The sequence below is a fragment of the Pan troglodytes genome, chromosome X, assembly GCF_028858775.2.
Source record: "Pan troglodytes isolate AG18354 chromosome X, NHGRI_mPanTro3-v2.0_pri, whole genome shotgun sequence".
NCBI lineage: Eukaryota > Metazoa > Chordata > Mammalia > Primates > Hominidae > Pan > Pan troglodytes.
The window spans coordinates 113,133,445-113,154,201 of record NC_072421.2 but is presented as its reverse complement, the minus strand read 5'-3'; the positions used below and the strand labels follow the sequence as shown (position 1 = coordinate 113,154,201).

The following is a 20,757-nucleotide window of genomic DNA, read 5'->3' as shown; positions in this document are numbered from 1 at the left end:
CTAGAATCAATAGTTTCCAGTACCTGTGTCTCATACCTGGGAGGCAATGGATATGGTCACAGCCATCTCCCCTCTCTGTGCCAAAGAAATTTATGGGACTGATGGCTGGATCCACAGTCTAAATAATCAAAATGAAGAGTGTTTCCAACCTTTTGTTCACTGGATCCATCAGTAAGAGTGCAGTCTCCTCTGCTCTTGAAACCCATGAGAGGCCAGGTGCAGTGGCTCAGGACTATAATTTTCTGTCTCATTGATCTGTCTAATATTGACAGTGGGGTGTTAAAGTCTCCCTCTATTATTGTGTTGCAGTCTAAGTCTCTTTGTAGGTCTCTAAGAACTTGCTTTATGAATCTGGGTGCTCCTGTATTGGGTGCATACATATTTAGGATAGTTAGCTCTTCTTGTTGCATTGATCCCTTTACCATTATGTAATGCCCTTCTTTGTCTTTTTTGATCTTTGTTGGCTTAAAGTCTGTTTTATCAGAGACTAGGATTGCAACCTTTGCTTTTTTTTGCTTTCCATTTCCTTGGTAAATATTCCTCCATCCCTTTATTTTGAGCCTATGTGTGTCTTTGCATGTGAGATGGGTCTCCTGAATACAGCACACTGATGGGTCTTGACTCTTTATCCAATTTGTCAGTCTGTGTCTTTTAATTGGGGCATTTAGCCCATTTACATTTAAGGTTAATATTGTTATGTGTGAATTTCATCCTGTCATTATGATGCTAGCTGGTTATTTTGACTGTTAGTTGATGCAGTTTCTTCATAGTGTCAATGGTCTTTACAATTTGGTATGTTTTTGCAGTGGCTGGTACCGGTTGTTCCTTTTCATGTTTAGTGCTTCCTTCAGAAGCTCTTGTAAGGCAGGCCTGGTGGTGACAAAATCTCTCAGCGTTTGCTTGTCTGTAAAGGATTTTATTTCTCCTTCACTTATGAAGCTTAGTTTGGCTGGATATGAAATTCTGGGTTGAAAATTGTTTTCTTTAAGAATGTTGAATATTAGCCTGGCACGGTGGCTCACGCCTGTAATCCCAGCACTTTGGGAGGCTGAGGCAGGTGTATCATCTGAGGTTGGGAGTTTGAGACCAGCCTGGCCAACATGGAGAAACCCTGTCTCCAGTAAAAATACAAAATTGGCTGGGCGTGGTGGCGCATGCCTGTAATCCCAGCTACTCAGGAGGCTGAGGCTGGAGAATCACTTGAACCCAGGAGGTGGAGGTTGTGGTGAGCCGAGATTGCGCCATTTCTTTCCAGCCTGGGCATCAAGAGCGAAACTCTGTCTCACACACACAAAAAAAAGAATGTTGAATATTGGCCCCCACTCTCTTCTGGCTTGTAGGTTTTCTGCCAAGAGATCTGCTGTTAGTCTGATGGGCTTCCCTTTGTGGGTAACCCGACCTTTCTCTCTGGCTGCCGTTAACATTTTTTCCTTCATTTCAACCTTGGTGAATCTGACAATTATGTGTCTTGGGGTTGCTCTTCTCAAGGAGTATCTTTGTGGTGTTCTCTGTATTTCCTGAATTTGAATTTTGGCCTGTGTTGCTAGGTTGGGGAAGTTCTCCTGGATAATATCCTAAAGAGTGTTTTCGAACTTGCTTCCATTCTCCCAGTCACTTTCAGGTACACCAGTCAAACGTAGGTTTGATCTTTTCCATGGTCCCATACTTCTTGGAGGCTTTGTTCATTCCTTTTCATTTTTTTTTCTCTAATCTTGTCTTCATGCTTTATTTCATTAAGTTGATCTTCAATCTCTGATATCCTTTCTTCTACTTGATGATTCAGCTATCGATACTTCTGTATGCTTCACAAAGTTCTCGTGCTGTGTTTTTCAGTTCCGTCAGGTAACTTATGTTCTTCTCTAAACTGATTATTCTAGTTATCAATTCATCTAACCTTTTTTCAAGGTTCTTAGTATCCTTGCATTGGGTTAGGACGTGCTCCTTTAGCTTGGAGGAGTTTATTATTACCCACCTTCTGAAGCCTACCTCTGTCAATTCATCAAACTCATTCTCCGTCCAGTTTTGCCCCCTTGCTGGCATAGAGTTGTGATCCTTTGGAGGAGTAGAGGCATTCTGGGTTTTGGCATTTTCAGCCTTTTTGCACTGGTTTTTTCTCATCTTCATGGATTTTTCTACCTTTGGCCTTTGATGTTGGTGACCTTCGGATGGGGTTTTTGTGTGGATGTCCTTTTTGTTGATGTTGATGGTATTCCTTTCTGTTTGTTAGTTTTCCTTCTAACAGTCAGGCCCCTCTGCTGCAGGTCTCCTGGAGTTTGCTGGAGGTCCACTCCAGACCCTGTTTTGCTGGGTATCACCAGCAGAGGTTGCAGAACGTGCTCCTCCATGCAGACAATTGCTGCCTGTTCCTTCCTCTGGAAGTTTCACCCCAGAGGGGCACCTGCCAGATGCCAGCCGGAGCTCTCCTGTATGAGATGTCTGTCAACCCCTGCTGGGAGGTGTCTCCTAGTCAGGAGGCATGGGCGTCAAGGAGCCACTTGAGGAGGCTGTCTGTCCATTAGCAGAGCTCGAGCACCATGCTGGGAGATCTGCTGCTCTCTTTTTTTCTACTTTTATAATGTCAAAAGCAAAGACTTTTTTCCACTCTTACTGAACTGTGTTATCTTCCAAAGTTGTAACATCTATACAACCTCAAATCATTATTTAAAAAGTGTTAAATGTCATGCATGAATGAGTATTTTCAAGTCTGGAAAGACTGTTAGAAATTTAATTGAAGGCTTCCATAGCAGGCTGAACTTGAGCATGAGGGACCACCTGGTATCCTAAATTTTCTCCTCTGCCTCACAATTGTGTTGAATACATTGTGACTCGGTAAAGTTAGCAACATCAAAGAACTCATCATCAGAGAAGTTTAGTCTCTAGATTTTTTCTTTTCTTTTCTTTTTTTTTTTTTTTTTTTTTTTTTTTTTTTTTTTTTTTTTTTTTGAGAGAGAGAGTCTCACTCTGTCACCCAGGCTGGAGTGCAGTGGTGTGATTTTTTTTTTTTTTTTTTTTTGAGACGGAGTTTCTCTCTTGTTGCCCAGGCTGGAGTGCAATGGCGCGATCTCGGCTCACCGCAACCTCCGCCTCCCAGGTGCAAGCAATCCTCCTGCCTCAGCCTCCTGAGTAGCTGGGATTACAGGCATGCACTACCACACCCAGCTAATTTTGTATTTTTAGTGGAGACAGGGTTTCTCCATGTTGAGGCTGGTCTCAAACTCCTGACCTCAGGTGATCCACCCACCTCGGCCTCCCAAAGTGCTGGGATTACAGGCGTGAGCCAACACGCCCAGCCTAGTGGTGTGCTCTTGGCTCACTGGAACCTCTGCCTCCCAGGTTCAAGCGATTCTCCTGCCTCAGCCTCCTGAGTAGCTGGGATTACAGGTGCACACCACCACGCCTGGCTAATTTTTGTGTTTTTACTAGAGACGGGGTTTCACCATGTTGATCAGGCTGATCTCGAACTCCTGACCTCATGATCCACCCACCTCGGCCTCCCAAAATGCTAGTATTACAGGCATGAGCCACCACCCCTGGCCGTAGTCTCTAGATTTTCATTTGAAAACTAAAACATTTTACCAAAAAAGAGAATTTTAGACCAATATCCTTGGTGAACATTGATGCAAAAATCCTCAATAAAATACTGGCAAACCGAATCCAGCAGCACATCAAAAAGCTTATCCACCATGATCAAGTGGGCTTCATCCCTGGGATGCAAGGCTGGTTCAATATACTCAAGTCAATAAATGTAATCCAGCATATAAACAGAACCAAAGACAAAAACCACATGATTATCTCAATGGATGCAGAAAAGGCCTTTGACAAAATTCAACAACCCTTCATGCTAAAAACTCTCAATAAATTAGGTATTGATGGGACGTATCTCAAAATATTAAGAGCTATCTATGACAAACCCACAGCCAATATCATACTGAATGGGCAAAAACTGGAAGCATTCCTTTTGAAAACTGGCACAAGACAGGGATGCCCTCTGTCACCACTCTTATTCAACATAGTGTTGGAAGTTCTGGCCAGGGCAATTAGGCAGGAGAAGGAAATAAATGGTATTCAATTAGGAAAAGAGGAAGTCAAATTGTCCCTGTTTGCAGACGACATGATTGTATATCTAGAAAACCCCATCGTCTCAGCCCAAAATCTCCTTAAGCTGATAAGCAACTTCAGCAAAGTCTCAGGATACAAAATCAATGTACAAAAATCACAAGCATTCTTATACACCAATAACAAACAGAGAGCCAAATCATGAGTGAACTCCCATTCACAATTGCTTCAAAGAGAATAAAATACCTAGGAATCCAACTTACAAGGGATGTGAAGGACCTCTTCAAGGAGAACTACAAACCACTGCTCAAGGAAATAAAAGAGGATACAAACAAATGGAAGAACATTCCATGCTCATGGGTAAGAAGAATCAATATCATGAAAGTGGCCATACTGCCCAAGGTAATTTATAGATTCAATGCCATCCCCATCAAGCTACCAATGACTTTCTTCACAGAATTGGAAAAAACTACTTTAAAGTTCATATGGAACCAAAAAAGAGCCCTCATCACCAAGTCAATCCTAAGCCAAAAGAACAAAGCTGGAGGCATCATGCTACCTGACTTCAAACTACACTACAAGGCTACAGTAACCAAAACAGCATGGTACTGGTACCAAAACAGAGATATAGATCAATGGAACAGAACAGAGCCCTCAGAAATAACGCCGCATATCTACAACTATCTGATCTTTGACAAACCTGAGAAAAGCAAGCAATGGGGAAAGGATTCCCTATTTAATAAATGGTGCTGGGAAAACTGGCTAGCCATATGTAGAAAGCTGAAACTGGATCCCTTCCTTACACCTTATACAAAAATTAATTCAAGATGGATAAAAGACTTAAAGGTTAGACCTAAAACCATAAAAACCCTAGAAGAAAACCTAGGCATTACCATTCAGGACATAGGCATGGGCAAGGACTTCATGTCTAAAACACCAAAAGCAATGGCAACAAAAGCCAAAATTGACAAATGGGATCTAATTAAACTAAAGAGCTTCTGCACAGCAAAAGAAACTACCATCAGAGTGAACAGGCAACCTACAAAATGGGAGAAAATTTTCCCAACCTACTCATCTGACAAAGGGCTAATATCCAGAATCTACAATGAACTCAAACAAATTTACAAGAAAAAAACAAACAACCCCATCAAAAAGTGGGCAAAGGACATGAACAGACACTTCTCAAAAGAAGACATTTATGCAGCCAAAAAACACATGAAAAAAATGCTCACCATCACTGGCCATCAGAGAAATGCAAATCAAAACCACAATGAGTTACCATCTCACACCAGTTAGAATGGCAATCATTAAAAAGTCAGGAAACAACAGGTGCTGGAGAGGATGTGGAGAAATAGGAACACTTTTACACTGTTGGTGAGACTGTAAACTAGTTCAACCCTTGTGGAAGTCAGTGTGGCGATTCCTCAGGGATCTAGAACTAGAAATACCATTTGACCCAGCCATCCCATTACTGGGTATATACCCAAAGGACTATAAATCATGCTGCTATAAAGACACATGCACACGTATGTTTATTGCGGCACTATTCACAATAGCAAAGACTTGGAACCAACCCAAATGTCCAACAATGATAGACTGGATTAAGAAAATGTGGCACATATACACCATGGAATACTATGCAGCCATAAAAAATGATGAGTTCATGTCCTTTGTAGGGACATGGATGAAATTGGAAATCATCATTCTCAGTAAACTATCGCAAGAACAAAAAACCAAACACCGCATATTCTCACTCATAGGTGGGAATTGAACAATGAGAACACATGGACATAGGAAGGGGAACATCACACTCTGGGGACAGTTGTGGGGTGGGGGGGGAGGGATAGCATTAGGAGATATACCTAATGCTAAATGATGAGTTAATGGGTGCAGCACACCAGCATGGCACATGTATACATATGTAACTAACCTGCACATTGTGCACATGTACCCTAAAACTTAAAGTATAATAATAATAAAATAAAATAAAATAAAAAAGAAAACTAAAACATTTTATAAGCAGTGCCATGGTTTGAATGTGTTCCCCAAAGTTCACGTGTTAGAAACTTAATCTCCAATGCAACAGTGCTGAGAGGTGGGACATTTAAGAGGGCAGAGCCCTCATGAATGGATCAATGCCATTATCATAGGATTGGGTTCCTCATGAAACAATGAGTTTGGCATCCTTCCCTTTTGCTCTCTCATGCTCTCTTCCTTTTCAGCCTTCCTCCATGAAATGAAGCAACACAAAGCCCTCACAGGATGTCAGCACCTTGATCTTGGACTTCCCATCCTCCAGAACTATGAGAAATAAATCTCTGTTTTTTTGTTTTGTTTTGTTTTTTGTTTTTCATAAATTGCCCCATCTCAGCAGCAGCAAATGGACAAAGACAAGCAGATAAAACTTTCTATTAAAGTAAAATTATAGGCTGGGTGTGGTAGCTCATGCCTGTAATCCCAGTACTTTGGGAGGCCAAGGTGGGTGGATCACTTGAGGTCAGGAGTTTGAGACCAGCCTGGCCAACATGGTGAACTCCTGTCATACTAAAAATACAAAAAAAATAAAAAAATAAAAAATAAAATAAAATTTAGCCGGGCATGGTGGTGAACGCCTGTAATCCTAGCTACTCTGGAGGCCGAGGCAGGAAAACTGCTTGAACCTAGGAGGCAGAGGTTGCAGTGAGCCGAGATCGCGCCACTGCACTCCAGCCTGGGTGACAGAGCGAGACTTCATCTCCAAAAAAAAAAAAAAAAAAAGAAAGAAAAGTAAAATTATAAGTGGCTTCTCATAGAATGATTAGATACTTTGCTTAGATGACTGTGGGCCCTTTTTGTGTAAATGTAGTCTGTCTGCCAGGTGATGCCCAACACCATGCCTAACCCTATTTCATCCTCAGCACCCGACTTATTTGACATATCACCTGGTAATAAAAATATGATTTTTTTTTTTTTTAAATTGCCCACCGCAGTGGCTCACACTTGTAATCCCAGCACTTTGGGAGGCCTAGTGGGCAGATCACAAGGTCTGGAGTTCGAGACCAGCGTGGCCAACACAGTGAAACCCTGTCTCTACTAAAAATACAAAAAAATTAGCTGGAGGTGGTGGCAGGCACCTGTAATCCCAGCTACTCGGGAGGCTGAGGCAGGAGAATCACTTGAACCTGGGAGGCGGAGGTTGCAGTGAGCCGAGATTGTGCCACTGCACTCCAGCCTGGACGACAGAGCTATGTTCCATCTTGGAAAAAAAAAAGTCTATATGGTCTGTGGAAGTGGGAATCCATAATAAGACAAGGAAACAGCAAGTGGTCAAGTTAGATCATAAGGCAGACGTCAGATCACAAAAGCACATGCTTGGGCAGTTCCAGTAAGAAGTTATGTCATGGTTGAAAGGCAAGACACTCCTAGAAACTTAGTAATTTTCCACGTGAACATTGTAAAAGAAGTCTATACGCCTACAGAACAGCATAAATTCATACCATGGACTTATTTATACCTAGGCCTATTAATTTATACCTAGGACTGCCAGGCGCGGTGGCTCACGCCTGTAATCCCAACACTTTGGGAGGCCGAGATGGGCGGATCACGAGGTCAGGAGATTGAGACCATCTGGCTAACACTGTGAAACCCCGTCTCTACTAAAAATACAAAAAATTAGCCAGGCACGGTGGCGGGTGCCTGCAGTCCAAGCTACTCAGGAGGCTGAGGCAGGAGAATGGCGTGAACCCAGGAGGCGGAGCTTGCAGTGAGCTGAGACTGTGCCATTGCACTCCAGCCTGGGCAATGGAGCAAGACTCCGTCTCAAAAAAAAAAAAAAAAAAAAAAAAATTTAGGGACCATTACCTTTACCTTTATCTTGATAGACTTTTACACATATTTGCTACTTATGATGTTATAAAAGTAATAAACATTCTTTTAAAATCTTCCCCATATTACAGAAATATGTGAGTTTGAAATGAAAGGTCCCTGTTATCTCCCCACCAGCTATAATCACTAACAAAAGGTTTTTGTATATTTTTCAATATACATATTTATTTTTTTCTTTCTTTTTTTTTCTTTTTTTCTTCGATACAGGGTTTTGCTCTGTCACCCAGGCATCAAGATAATACTTTACTGCAGCCTCGACCTCTTGGGTTCCATCAATCCTTTCACCCCAGCCTCCCATGTAGCTGAGACTACTAATATGGGTGCCACCATGCCTGGCTAATTTTTTATATTTTATTGTGACAGGGTCTTACTGTGTTGCCCAGGCTGGTCTCAAACTCATAGGCTCAAGCAATCCTCCTGCCTTGGCCTTCCAAAGTTCTGGGATTACAGGCATGAGCCCCCACGCCTAGCTTGTTTATCTTTTTTTTTTTTTTTTAACGAATGCATCTTTTGTCATTTTATAGCTCCCCACTGCAGCTGCCCCTCCACCCTTCCCTTTGATGACCACGTTGGCAGGCTTCAGGGGGACCAGGGAACAAAGCTGGGGAGAACAAGTCACAATTACAAATTATCACAACAATTAGCACCTGTACCTGGGGGATCTGCAAATTGAGGAAGCCCCAGCTCCTCATTGTACAGGGGTCTATTTGGCAGTGACCTTGCTCTGGAGATGATGATATTCCTTCAGCCTGAGGGAATTGATGTTGATGAAACTGGTGGCATCGATTGGCTCATAATCAACCTGCACGTTCATGCTCACCAGCTCCTCGTTGTAGATAAACAGAGGGACTCCTGGCCTAGGATGTACACCAGGCCCTTGAAGACGGACACCTGCACTTTCCCTTCCACTCACTCCTGGGACTTGGTAATGCAGTGGTGGACAAATTTACACTCAAGGCTGTGCCAGAAACCAGAATACACCAGCTCAGCAAATTTCAAGCCCAGGCCTTATTTGATTTTGCATACTTCCCGGTCCATGGTGAAGGCCCTGATGTCTAAATGAGCATGGTAAACGATGGTGTCTGCTGGGGTCTCATAGATACCTGGGGACTTCATTCCAGTGAAGTGGTTCTCCTTGATGTCAATACGGCCCAAGCTGTACTTGCCCGCGTCTTCGCTTATGTACAGGAAGAGCTCCAAGGAGGTCTGGTGGGTGGTGCCATCCTTGACATTGGTCACTTTCACGGGGACTCCTTATTTGAACTCGATCTCGAGAATGTCAGGGGTTCTGGGGGCTTTGGCCGGGTCCTGGGTCTTCGTGGAGAGACCTGGAAATGCTTGGTTCTTAGGGTTCTCCAAGATTCCAGCCTCATTGCTGATCTGCATGAGGTTCTCGTCCATGCTCCACGGGTTCTTGGGAGTGACTGGGATGGGAATCCCGTGTTGCTTTGTGTGTTCCATAAGGTCATTTCGGACCTTGAACCTGTTGTAGAACTTGGGCATCCTCCAGGGAGCAATGACCTTTATCTGGGGGGCCAGAGAGTAGCAGTTTAGCTCAAACTGGACCTGATCATTTCCCTTTCCTGTGGCGCCGTGGGACACTTACTTGGCCCTCTCCTGCTGGGCGATTTCCACTTGTTTTCGGGCGATGCAGGGCCTGGTGAGAGAGGTGCCCAGGAGGTAGCGGTCCTCATACAGCGCGCTGGACTGGATGGCCAGCCAGATGAACTCCTTCACAAACTCCTTGCTGACTTCCTCAATGAACACCTTTTTGCCCCCAAGCTTCAGTGCCTTCTTCCTGGCTTCCTCAAAGTCTTCCTTCTGGCCAGTGTTGTTCACGTAGGCAATGATGTCATAGCCTTGTTCCTTCAGTAACACGAGGATGCAGGAGGTGTCCAGGCCGCCACTGTAGGCCAGAACCACAGAGCCTTTGCTGGACATAGCATCTGGAATTGGAGGCACGAGTTCCCGGCATCTGGAATCTGTCTTAACAGTGCAGTGAACCACTTGGGCCTGGGCAGCAGTGGCAGGAGATGGAGCAGGGCTGTTTATCTTTTAAAAATGAGATTTTACAATCTATGGGGGCACATATAAATGTCACTAATATTGATAAAAATATAACTTTTAAGAGGCTTCATACTATTCTAGTTTATGGAAGAATCAACTGTAATTTATTTTAATTTTTATTAAATATCACATATACAAGACTTTTTCAACCAAAATGTACATGTTATTTATTTATTTATTTATTTATTTATTGAGATAGGATCTCACTCTGTCACGCAGGCTGGAGTGCAGTGGCACGATCACACTTCACTGCAGCCTCAACCTCCCTGGGCTCAGGTGATCCTCCTGCCTCAGCCTCCTAAGTAGCTGGAGCTACCAGTGTGCACCACCACACCCGGCTAATTTTTGTATTTTTTGTAGAGATGGGTTCTCACCACGTTGTACAGGCTGATCTCAAACTCCTGAGCTCAAGTGATCCACTTGCCTCAGCCTCCCAAAGTGCTGGGATTGGCCTGGTGTGTGGTAGCTTACGCCTATAATCCCAGCACTTTGGGAGGCTGAGGCAGGTGGATCATGTGAGGTCAGGAGTTCGAGGGCAACCTGGCCAACATGGCAAAACCCATCTCTACCAAAAATACAAAAAAAGAAAATTAACTGGGCATGGTGGTGGGCACCTGTAATCCCAGCTACTAGGAAGGCTGAGGCAGGAGAATTGCTGGAACCTGGGAGGCGGAGGTTGCAGTGAGCCAAGATTGTGGCGTTGCACTCCAGCCTGGGTGACAGAATGAGACTCTGTCTTTAAAAAAAAAAAAAAAAAGTGCTGGGATTACAGGCATGAGCCACTGTGCCCAGCCCAAAGTGTATATTTTAATGAGTAATAATAAAAAAGTATAAACTGGGTGTGATGGTACATGCCTGTACTCTCAGCTACTTGGGAAGCTGAGATGGGAGGATCGCATGAGCCCAGGAGTTTCAGGCCAGAATAAGCAACATGGTGATACCTACTCTCTAAAAAAGATTTTTTTAAAAAAAAACCAACAAAACAACAAACACCCATGACCCCTGCTTAGGAAATAGAACACTACCCATACATTTATTTGAAGGCCCCTCCCCAACCAGATAATTATTATTCTTAATTTTTTTATTCCCTAGTTTTTCATTATAGTTTGACTATGGCTATATGTGTACTGATATGCGATTCTTAGTTTTGCATGATTTTGAGCTTTATACAAAGGGAATCATATAGTATGTGGATTCTTCTGTGACTTTTTTTTTTTTTTTTTGAGATGGTGTCTCACTCTGTCGCTCAGGCTGGAAAGCAGTGGCGTGATCTGGGCTCACTGCAACCTCTGCCTCCCAGGCTCATGCGATTCTCGTGCCTCAGCCTCCTGAGTAGCTGGGATTACAGGCGTGTGCCACCATGCCTAGCTAATTTTTTTGTAGTTTTAGTAGAGACGGGGTTTCACCATGTTGGCCAGGCTGGTCTCAAACTCCTGACCTCAAATGATTCACTGGCCTCGGCCTCCCAAAATGCTGGGATTACAGGTGTGAGCCACTGCAACCAGCCTTCTGTGACTTTTTAACATTATTGAGATTGATCTATAGTAATGCATGTGACTGCAGTTTAGTTATTTTTCATTGCTGTATGGTATTTGAGTATTTCAGTAAATCACAATTTATCCATCCTCTTGCTGATGATAGAAACTTGGATTGTTGCCAGTTATTTTGCTATTATGAATGCTAGCATAGCATAGCATGTTTCTTGGTATACATGTATAAGATTTCTCTAGGGTATATGCCTAGAAGTGAAACTGTGGGTCATAGGGTAGGTTCATTTTCTTTTCTTTTTTTTCTTTTTCTTTTCTTTTTTTAAATGGAGTCTCGCTCTCTCATCCAGGCTGGAATGCAGTGGCGTGATCTTATCTCGCTGCAACCTCCGCCTCCCGGGTTCAAGCGATTCTCCTGCCTCAGCCTCTCGAGTAGCTGGGATTACAGGTGCCTGCCACCACGCCCAGCTAATTTTTTTTGTGTGTATTTTTAGTAGAAACGGGGTTTCACCATGCTGGCCAGGATGGTCTCGATCTCCTGACCTCGGGATCCATCCGCCTTGGCCTCCCAAAGTGCTGGGATTACAGACATGAGCCACTGTGCCCAGCCGGTATGCTCATTTTCAACTTTACTTGATAATGTCCATTTATTTCCATAGTAGTTGTACAAATTTGCACTGCCATCAGAGAATATAAGTGTTCCTATTGCACCACATCTTAGCCAATACTTTATATTATCAGAGTTTTCATTTTCTTTTCTTTCTCTCTCTCTTTTTTTTTTTTTTGAGATGGAATTTCGCTCTTGTTGCCCAGGCTGGAGTGCATTGGCGTGATCTCGGCTCACCACAACCTCTGCCTCCCAGGTTCAAGTGATTCTCCTACCTCAGCCTCCCGAGTAGCTGGGATTACAAGCATGTGCCACCACACCCGGCTAATTTTGTATTTTTAGTAGAGACAGGGTTTCTCCATGTTGGTCAGGCTGGTCTCGAACTCCCTACCTCAGGTGATCTGCCCACCTCAGCCTCCCAAAGTGCTGGGATTACAGGCGTGAGCCACTGCGCCCGGCCTCAGAGTTTTCATTTTCTTCTAATACGTTATTGAGCTTTGATTTATATTTCTCTGATTCCTAAGTTAAACATTTTCTCATGAGCACAAAATGGACAAAGACAAGCAGATGAAACTTTCTTTCCTTTCCTTTTTTTTTTTTTTTGTTTTTTGAGACGGAGTCTCACTCTGTTGCCCAGGCTGGAGTGCAGTGGTGCGATCTTGGCTCACTGCAACCTCCACCTTCTGGGTTCAAGCTATTCTCCTGCCTCAGCCTCCCAAGTAGCTGGGATTACAGGCACATGCCACCACGCCCGGCTGATTTTTTTTGTACGTTTAGTAGAGACAGGGTTTCACCATGTAGGCCAGGCTGGTCTTGAACTCTTGACCTCAGGTGATCCGCCTGCCTCAGCCTCCCATAGTGTTGGGATTACAGGCATAAGCCACCATGCCCGTCCTTCTCTTTCTTTTATAACGACCTTATTCAAATTTTTTCCTCATTTTTTTCTGTCTTTTCTTGTTACTTTTTGAGATGGATTCTCACTCCGTTGCTCAGGCTGGAGTGCAATGGGGCAATCACAGCTCACTGCAGCCTCAACCTCCCTGGTTCAAGCAATCCTCCCACCTCAGCCTCCCAAGTAGCTGGGGTACAGATGCGTGCCACTAAGCCCAGCTAAATATATATATATATATATACCTATAAAAAATGGGGTCTTGCCATGTTGCCCACGTTGGGTTTTTCCCATTTTTCCTATCAGTTGGTCTTTTTTTTTTTGAGACTGAGTCTCACTGTGTTGTCCAGGCTAGAGTGCAGTGGTGTGATCTTGGCTCACTGCAACTTCTGCCTCCCGGGTTCAAGCAATTCTCGTGCCCCTCCTGAGTAGCTGGGACTACAGGCGTGAGCCATCATGCCTGGCTAAACTTTTTTTATATTTTTAGTAGAGACAGATGTTTCACCATGTTTGCCAGGCTGGTCTCAAACTCCTGACCTCAGGTAATCTGCCCGCCTCGGACTCCCAAAGTGCTGGGATTACAGGCGTGAGACACCACGCCTGGCTCATTTTATATTTTGAATACTAATCCTTTGGAGTTTATTTGAAAATATATCCTTTCAGTTTTTGCCTTGTCCTGTCACTATTTCCATAATGTCTTTTGAAGAAGAGAAGATGTAGCCAGGCGTGGTGGCTCACGCCTGTAATCCCAGCACTTTGGGAGGCCGAGGTGGGCGGATCACGAGGTCAGGAGATCAAGACCATCCTGGCCAACACGGTGAAACCTCGTCTCTACTAAAAATACAAAAAAATTAGCTGGGGGTGGTGGCGGGCACCTGTAATCCCAGCTACTCGGGAGGCTGAGGCAGGAGAATGGCGTGAACCTGGGAGGCAGAGCCTGCAGTGAGCAGAGATGGTGCCACTGCACTCCAGCGTGGGCAACAGAGCGAGACTCCATCTCAAAAAAAAAAGAAATGTAGAAGAGAAGATGTAGATACAGACAAAAATATAAATTTTAGTATTTACAGCTTGTGAATTTTGTGTATTAAGAAATCTTTCTCTACCTCCAATGTTAGCAAGATATTCTCCTGCATATTTATTTTTTTACCAGCAAATAAACATCAATTTTATTAATATAATAGCAACAGAAGGGCTTCCAATTTCTCAGAAGGAAAATAACATGAAACCAACACCGCCTGGTAAGTGTTACAAGATTAAATGTCCACATTTCCTGATCTGATAGCTTCCGACCACACACCAAAGGTTTTTCAAGGACAACTTCCACAAGAGCTGCTGCAAGAACACGTTTTTCACTGGGCATAGCTTCACAGTCAACTCCTCAAGCAGAAGACTGAAATATTATCTCTTTTTAGAAGATATTGTTTTAGGGTGAACATATCAATATGCAGAACAGAGCTTTGCTTCTCAAGTTCAAAAAAACCCATGAACGAATCTATCAATTTTTCTCTGATAACAGTGTACCAGAGTGCTCTGTGGAGAATTCTTTTCCATCCCTACCACACATCTGGCTGAAGAGAGAAAAAGGAGTGGCAAGGTGCTGGTACACTAGCAGGCACTTCTCCTGATGCCCTGGGCCCCACTCCCTTTCTGCTGGTAATAGTAGCCGTCTTTTTTGCCGGCTGCAGCAGCTTGATGTGGAGGAGGAAGGGGCCAACCAACAATCACCTCTTGCCACCCACCAATCACCTCTTCTTGAAGTCATATTTTTTACGTTCATAGAAGAGGTCTTAGAGATCCCCAAATTGGCAATCTCTGGGCAGACATCTCTGTCCTTCTCCTGGATGCTGAGCTCCTTACAACAATAGGCATCAGAAACCCCAGGACCTCCACAGATCACACAATGCCCCTGTTAAGATCTATACTTACATTCATCACCTATGCACACCAGGGTGCAAGGATGCACCTATAGGAGTCACAAATCACACACTTGCCATCACATTTTTCACATAGCAGCCTGCTTGTGGCAAATGATCAAATCCAGATGATGTTTAGCCATAGCTCCTACGTCTCCCATATATTTAAGTACATTTATAATTTTGCCTTTTAGATATTCACTTTTTTCTTTTTTCTTTTCTTTCTTTTTTTTTTTTTTTTGAGATGGAGTCTTGCTCTGTCACCCCCGCTGGAGTGCAATGGCGCAATCTCGGCTCACTGCAACCTCCGCCTCCCGGAGTCAAGTAATTCTCCTGCCTCAGCCTCCCGAGTAGCTGGGATTACAGGCATGCACCACCACGCCCAGCTAATTTTTGTATTTTTAGTAGAGACAGGGTTTCACCGTGTTGGCCAGGCTGGTCTCGAACTCCTGACCTTGTGATCCGCCCACCTTGGCCTCCCAAAGTGCAGGGATTACAGGCGTGAGCCACCGTACCTGGCCTTTTTTTTTTTTTTTTTTTTTTTGAGACAGGGTCTCATTCTGTCACCCAGGTTAGAGGGTAGTGGCATGATCTCAGCTCACTGCAACCTCCACCTCCTGGGCTCAGGTGATCCTCCTGCCTCAGCCTCCAGAGTAGGTAGAACTCTAGACTGGTGCCACCATGCCCAGCTAATTTTTGTATTTTTAGTAGAGATGGGGTCTCGCCATGTTGCCCAGGCTGTTCTCAAACTCCTAGGCTCAAGCGATCCTCCCACTTCAACCTCCCAAATTGTTGGGACTGCAGGCTTGAGCCACCACTCCCAGGCTTTCCCATCATCATGTGTCAAGAAATCAAGCATTTCCTAAGCACCAGCTGATAACAGCTGCTAGGTAGGCTTATCACACTTCTACAGATTTGGCTAATAAAGAGACAATGAGCCCTAAAAGATTCAGACAATGTGTTACTTACACAGACTGCAAAAGCAATTGGCATGGTCTTAGCTCTGTGCAACCCCAGTTCCACAGGAAAATATTGAACCAGAGGGCCAAGCAACAGACAGCAGGAGTGGTAGGTCACTATGTTGCTGAAGAGCCGACTCTAGAATGCAACTAAGTGGTCTTATAGACTTCCACTGTACCTTAAAAGAGATTAACGTGGAAAATCCCATGCTTCATTGGAACCAGAAAATTGAATGAAAAACTGCTCATAGCAGCCTCCCACAAGATAGGGAGTCTCTCACAAGATAAGGAGAGAGAACAGAAATATCCTTGTGACAGCTCTTTAGAAGACTATCTTTCCATGTTCTAGGCAAGTTTTGGGTCAGAATGTGGTTGCACGTTGCATATAAGGTCTATGAGGAGATATGCAAGATCTCTGGATTCCATAGCAGAGCTATTCCTCTAAACCATTAATTGCTGGATTTTGAACTTTAGCAAATACTTATTCTGACCACTCTGGTCATGATATACTTCACATCACTTTTTATAATAAAAAGTGTTTCTGCAGTAGGTTTGCCAATATTGTTTAGAATTTTTACAAGTATAAGTCTGATTACCCTGTAATTCTTTTCTCATACTTTCCTTTTCTGGCTTTGTTAACAAGGTTACGTGGTAGCCTGATGAAATGAGGTGGGGACTTTCACCTGTCTTTCCAGACTTTGAAACTTTGAAAGATTTTGTTAAAGATGAGATTTATTTATTTCTTAAGAGACGGAATTTTGCTCATTGCCCAGGCTGGATTGCAATGGTGCAATCTCAGTTCACTGCAACCTCTGCCTCCCAGGTTCAAGTGACTCTCCTGCCTCAGCCTCTTGAGTAGCTGGGAATACAGACATGCGCCACCACGCCCAGCTAATTTTGTATTTTTAGTAGAGACGGGGTTTCACTATGTTGGTTAGGCTGGTCTCGAACTCCTGACCTCAGGTGATCCACCTGCCTTGGCCTCCCAAAGTGCTGGGATTAGAGGCGTGAACCACCATGCCTGGCCTGAGAATTATTATTTTTTTTGAATGGTAAAATTCAATAGTAGAATCATATGGTCGCCATGTTTTTCTTTGTTGGAAGATTTTTAATACAGATTAAAATTTTGAGTTATGGAACTGTTCACATTTTTTATTACTTGTTGAGTCTTTTACAGTATGTTGCATTTCTAGTTATTTGTCCACTTCATTCAAATTTGCAATTTTATCATGAATTTTTTGTGTTTTTTTTGAGGCAGAGTGTCACTCTGTCATCCAGGCTGGAATGCAGTGGCGTGATCTCGGCTCACTGCAACCTCCGATTCCCAGGTTCAAGCGATTCTCCTGCCTCAGCCTCCCGAGTAGCTGGGATTACAGATGTGTGCCACCATGCCTGGCTAATTTTTGTATTTTTTGTAGAGACGGGGTTTTGCCATGTTGATCAGGCTGGACTCAAACTCCCGACCTCAAGCCATCTGCCTGCCTCCGCCTCCCAAAGTGCTCGGATTACCGGTGTGAGCCACCGCGCCCAGCCTATCATGAATTTTTCATAATATCTTATTACCAGTTCAAACAGCGACTGTATCTGCATATCTACTTTAAAAAAATTTTTAACTTCAATTAATTTTATTTTTGAGACAAAGTCTTCCTCTGTTGTCCAGGCTGAGGTGCAGTACAGTGATCTTGGCTTATAGTAGCCTCTGCCTTCTATTCTCAAATGATCCTCCCACCTCCACCTCCTGAATAGCTGAACTACAGGACTATGCCACCACACTAGGCTAATTTCTCCAAATCTTTTGTAGAGATGAGGTATATTGCCCAGGCTGGTCTCGAACTCCTGGGCTCAAGCAATCCTCCCACCTTGGCGTCCCCAAAGTAGTGGAATTACAGGCGTGAGCCACCATGCCCAGCCTTTTTTATTTTTAATGTTTTTCACGCTTTTCCTCTTCTTTCTTGATCAATCTTGCTAAGGTTTATACATTTCATTAAGGTTTTCAATGAGCCAAATTTTGGTTTATTCATCTGCTTTATCATGCGTTTCCTATTTTATTATTTTCTGCTTTATTATTTCCCTCCTTTGCAGTTATGATTTTTTAACCTAAAAAAATGGATGCTTAGCTCATTAGTATTCAGCCTTTCTTCTCTCGTATGAACTTAATGGTCACTGAGCACCCACAATTTCTGATACATGCTATATGATTGTTAACGTAGGGAAAAATACCTAATTATAGTGGATCCAAGAGAGATTGAGAGTAGAGGAAATGGAAATAGAAAGTAAAGACTAATTTCAGGCTGGGTGAGGTGGCTCACACCTGTAATCCCAGCACTTTAGGAGGCCGAGGCAAGTGAATCACTAGAGGTCAGGAGTTCGAGACCAGCCTGGCCAACATGGTGAAACCCCATCTCTACTAAAGCAAATACAAAAATTAGCCTGGTGTGCTGGTATGCACCTGTAATCCCAGCTACTCAGGAGGCTGAGGCAGGAGAATCTCTTGAACCTGGGAGGCAGAGGTTGCAGTGAGCTGAGATCATGCCACTGCTCTCCAGCCTGGGTGACAGAGCAAGACTCTGTCTCAAAAAAAAAAAGAAAGAAAGAAAGTAAAGACTAATTTTTGAAGTTTTTATGGAAGGGAGAGTAGAGAAAAGTGGCAGTAGCTGGAGAATAATGTGTGATCCAGGGAGAATGATCAGCCAAATACATTAAATATTAATGAGATGCAAACCATTCAAGTCACACATATATTCTTACAGAATTAGCAGACATTCTGCTTAGAATAAATGAGAGACCTTTGTGCATATTTAAATTGTTGGCCATTTGGTTCCTCACACCATATCGTGATTGCATTTCATCCTCCAACTCCAGCTCAAGGTATAGGCAACAACAGTGTAAATTCAGAGTTAGTGTGAGCATGTGTGTTTTGCATATCTCTTGCTAAAAAAAGTAGCTCAAACTTACTGGCATCTCATTTAGTCAAAATATATGTGTGTGTGTGTGTGTGTGTGCATGTGTAAACAATGTGTGCTTGTATATTTGTGGGTACACAATTTGAGAATGGCATTGAGTAGTAAGAGACAGGGCTAGACAGGAATCAGATCACAAAGTCACTTACTAAGAAGGTTAAATTTTATCAAGTATGTGACATTTCTTAGTGTGAGAGGTAAAATTCTAGTCTAGACTCTTGATAAGCTCACCAAGGTCTAGTAGCAAGTAAGGCTCAACTCATGGGACCTTGTAAAAAGAGTCCCAGAAAGGGAAATAAAGGCTTTCTCAGATGAAGTAAACCTCAGAGAATTTTTTACCAGAAGACCTGTTATTAAACAATGGCTAACAGGCTAAAGGGAGTTTTCCAAAGAGAAAGGAAACTATAACCTAAGGATGCTGAGACCCCAGGAAGAAAGAAAGAAAAATAGAATGGTTATGACAGAGGTAAATATAATAAACTAAGCTTCTCTTCATGCTTTTTAAAGGTACTATTTGAGAGTTGAAGCCAAATTTATATCATCTAACACGGTGCTCAATGTATGTAGAGAAACTGCTTAAAGCATTTATATTTATTTAACAGGTAGAGAGAGTCAAGTGATCTAAATGAAAGTGAGGTACTTCACTTGAGGTGCTAAAATCTTGCTTAGTAATAGACTGTGATATGGTACATATGTATATACTAACACCTAGAGCAAGTCCTTAAAAAATAAGACATATTTGGCCGGACGAGGTAGCTCATGCCTGTAATCCCAGCACTTTGCAAGGCTAAGGCAGGAGGATTGCTTGAGCCCAGGAGTTAGAGACCAGCGTGGGCAACATGTCAAAACCTCGTTTCTACCAAAACAAACAAACAACAACAGCAACAAAACTAATTAGCTGAATGTGGTGGCATGCGCCTGTAGTCCTAGCTACTCGGGAGGCTGAGCGGGGAGGATCACTTGAGCTCTGGAGGAGGTTGAGACTGCAGTGGTGCCGTGATAGTGCCACTGCTCTCCAGCCTGGATGACAGAGCAAGACTGTCTCAAAAAATAAAAATAAAAAGAGAACTATATTCAAGAACACTATTGACATATCAAAATGGAATTTTAAAAAACATTCAAGTGACTCATCAAAAGATAAGAGGCAGGGAACAGAAGGACAACAAGTGGAACAAGCAAACATAAACTAAATAATAAAATGGCACACTTATGCCTTAACATATCAATAATTACTTTCAAAGTAAATAATGTCTACCTATTAATAATTAAGGCCGGGTGCAGTGGCTAACAGCCGGGCATGGTGGCTCACACCTGTAATCTCAGCACTTTGGGAGGCCAGGGTCAGGAGTTCGAGACCAACCTGCCCAACATGGTGAAACCCCATCTCTACTAAAAATACAAAAATTACCTGGGCGTGGTGGGCTGAGGCAGGAAAATCGCTTGAAGCTGGGAGGCGGAGGTTGCAGTCAGCCGAGATTACACCACTTCACTCCAGACTGGGCAACAGAGGAGACTCCATCTCAAAAAAAAAAAAAAAAAAAAAAAAAAAGGAATGGCCGGGTGCAGTGGCTCACGCCTGTAAAATCCCAGCACTTTGGGAGGCTGAGGCGGGTGGGCCACCTGAGGTCAGGAGTTCGAGACCAGCCTGGCCAACATGGTAAAACCCCATCTCCACTAAAAATACAAAATTAGCCGGGCATGGTGGCGCATGCCTGTAATCTCAGCTACTCAGGAGGCTGAGGTGGGAGAATCACTTGAACCCAGGAGGCGGAGGTTGCAGTGAGCTGAGCTCGCGCCACTGCACTCCAGTCTGGGCGACAAGAGTAAAACTCCATCTCAAAACAAACAAACAAGCAAAAAATTAAAACACAGATAAAAACACATGACCCAACGATATGCAATCTACATGAAACTCACTTCAAGCATAATGAATGCAGCTCGAAAATAAAAGAATA

At 43.4% G+C, this 20,757-nt stretch overlaps 2 pseudogenes; both read right to left on the bottom strand.

The window, feature by feature from the left end:
* Positions 1-8,524: 8,524 nt before the first annotated feature.
* On the bottom strand, positions 8,525-9,961 carry LOC473748 (argininosuccinate synthase-like; annotated as a pseudogene).
* A 4,660-nt stretch (positions 9,962-14,621) lies between these two features.
* On the bottom strand, positions 14,622-15,137 carry LOC134809298 (PHD finger-like domain-containing protein 5A; annotated as a pseudogene).
* Between the last annotated feature and the right edge of the window lie 5,620 nt (positions 15,138-20,757).